Source organism: Trachemys scripta, chromosome 8, assembly GCF_013100865.1.
Source record: "Trachemys scripta elegans isolate TJP31775 chromosome 8, CAS_Tse_1.0, whole genome shotgun sequence".
Classification (NCBI taxonomy): domain Eukaryota; kingdom Metazoa; phylum Chordata; order Testudines; family Emydidae; genus Trachemys; species Trachemys scripta.
The window spans coordinates 40672850-40675931 of NC_048305.1; positions in this window are offsets into that span (position 1 = coordinate 40672850).

Genomic DNA, 3082 nt, shown 5'->3' on the forward strand with positions numbered 1-3082 from the left:
TGGCCTCTCAGAGTTGGTAAGACAACTCCCACCTGTTTATGCTCTCTGTATGTGTGTATATATATCTCCTCAATATTTATTCCACTCTGTATGCATCCGAAGAAGTGGGCTGTAGTCCACGAAAGCTTATGCTCTAATAAATTTGTTAGTCTCTAAGGTGCCACAAGTACTCCTGTTCTTTTTACGGATACAGACTAACACGGCTGCTACTCTGAAACAAAAGAAAATATTTCTTCATAGTCAACCTATGGGACTCTTTGACAGGGGATGTTGTAAAGGCCAAAACTATAACAAGGTTAAAAAAAACCAAGATAAGTTCATGGAAGATAGGTCCCTCAATGGCTATTAGCCAGGGTGGGCAGGGATGCAACACCATGTTCTGCATGACCCTAGCCTCTGTTTGCCAGAAGCTGGGAGTGGGCAACAGGGGATGGATCACTTGATGATTATCTGTTCTGTTCATTCCCTCTGGGGCACCTGGTATTGGCCACTGTTGGAAGACAGCATACTGCGCTAGATGGACCTTTGCTCTTACCCAGTATGGCTGTTCTTATATAGAACCCAGATGTAGCTGCTCCTGCTGTAACCCACTAGACCAGGGGTCGGCAACCTTTCAGAAGTGGTGTGCCGAGTCTTCATTTATTCATTCTAATTTAAGGTTTTGCATGCCAGTAATACATTTTAATGTTTTTAGAAGGTCTCTTTCTATAAGTCTATACTATATAACTAAACTATTGTTGTATGTAAAGTAAATAAGGTTTTTAAAATGTTTAAGAAGCTTCATTTAAAATTAAATTAAAATGCAGAGCCCCCCGGACCGGTGGCCAGAACCTGGGCAGTGTGAGTGCCACTGAAAATCAGCTTGCGTGCTGCCTTTGGCACGCATGCCATAGGTTGCCTACCCTTGCACTAGACCCCACTCCTCTCCCAGAGCTGAGATAGAACCCAGGAGTCCTGATGGGGTCACTCTCTCCACCAAGTTAGTAACAAAGTAAGAACATACATTAAAATTTTAAACCTAACCTGTCTTCCTTAAGTGACTTGCCACAAGATGTCATAACATGTTAGTATTAGAGCTGAGTCGGTCTAATATTTATTTAATTTCCTTTCTTTATATAGGAATTAGAGTGCCTAAGTAGCCCCTGGAATCACAATTCAAGTTGCTCCCACCTACCAAAATCTGAAATGGCACCCCTGCTGGCTAGGTGGAGAGAAGGGCCCTGCAGCGTGCAAGGCAGGTTTCCTGGGATGACTGTGGAGGCAGGGATGGTCAGGCTCCTGTAGAAATGTGGCCTAGAGCAGCAGGAAGGCTGTCTTTGTGGTTCAGACTTGGCCCTAGGTCCTAGGAGCTGTGGGTTCAGTTCCCAGCACTGATACCTGCCTCTGTGTGACTGGACAAGTGCTGTGGCTAATGCTCCTGTGTGCTCTATGGGGCAGGACTGTCCCTTGTTCTGTGGCTGTAGCTACAGCTACAGTGACAGAGTCAGTACAGCCTTCAGTTATTTCAAAGGGAGGTCAGAGTGAGGCTGCAAAGCAGCTTTCTGTGTTGAGGTGGAACTTAGAAGGCAAGCTGTGGACCTCTACCTTCTTCTTCAGCAGCAATCTTTAGGGACAGAACAGAGAGAAATTAGATCTGGGTTATTGTTATTTTAATATATAGAAAACCAGCATCTGATCCAAAGCTGCATCAGCATTGCCTCACTCAGCCCCTGGGCTGAGGAGATAATCAGCCATCCAGGTGAGGCACATGATGGCTGATCTGAGCATGGGTGAAGACATGCACAGAGTAGCTCAGGGGCTGTCAAACAGGATGTTTCAGATGCAGACAAGGCTCAGGTTAGCTCCATCCTTACATGGCACAGTCAGTACCTGGGCTGTGTCTACATGGAGAGGTCATAGCAATTCACCCATCATGGGTGGCCTAGGGTGACCAGACAGCAAGTATGAAAAATCGGGACAGGGGGTGGGGGGTTATAGGAGCCTATATAAGAAAAAGATCCAAAAATCAGGACTGTCCCTATAAAATTGGTACATCTGGTCACTCTAGGGTGACCACTGGTGCTCTCCAGCGCACTGGAGTCAGTCATCGTAGTACCTGACTAACGTGGAAATCCCCAGGGCAGACACAGCCTTGGGGCCTGGAGCTGCAAAGTGCCACCCAGTTGGAAACCTAAGCATTGCGCTCTTCCAGTGGAGCTGGGCCAGCAGAGCACAGATAAAGGCAGGCTCTGGGGAACCAGAGCCCAGCAGTACAAAGCAGGCAGGGCAAGGCATCATTGACTTTATCTGAGAAAGATGGGCGGAGGAAGAGCAACAGATCTCTCAGAACAGGGAGACAATGGAAGAAATGAGTCCATTAGGGGAGACCGGAGGGAAGGGACAAGCTGTGGTGCACAGGGGGATATTTTGGTATTGGAACCCAAACATTGCTTTTATTTCCAGAACACAGTCTCATGCCTCTTGAGATTTCCTCCTTATATTTCACTATTGTGTGGTGGTTAATCTGTTCCCTTCCCACCACATATACAGAATTTAATAAAATCATAGAATTGTTGGGGTATGTAAGGGTTAAGTAAAGACAGGGGTAACCGCTATCATGGTAATAGGGAGTGAGGCACAAGCAGGCACTATTTCTTCACTTGATAGATAAAGTTGCCATCCTTTTTCCTTCCCTTCTGCTTGTTAAGGATAGATAAGCGTTGCAGCTGCATGAGGCATATGGTTGTCTGAAGGATACCCTCTGTGTAAAGAAGTGTTATCTCCCCCCGTCCTTTCCTCGCCTAGCTACATAAATGAGCTACATAAATCCCCCCCGTCCCTTCCTCCCTCCCCTGTGAACAGCAGATTAAGAGAACTTGTGGCTATAATTACTGCAAAGACATATATCTTCAAGGTAAAAATGTCTGTATAATATGCTTAATGCTGTAAACAGTAAACAGCGGCAGGTATAATTATGTTCAGTATATAGCTATTAATATTCATTATATGGGCATTCATATAATGAAAGGGGTCACCAGTACAAAAGTTTGAGAACCATGGATTTAGCAGCAAGGCATTCCCTGAGAAATATCCCACCCTCTTC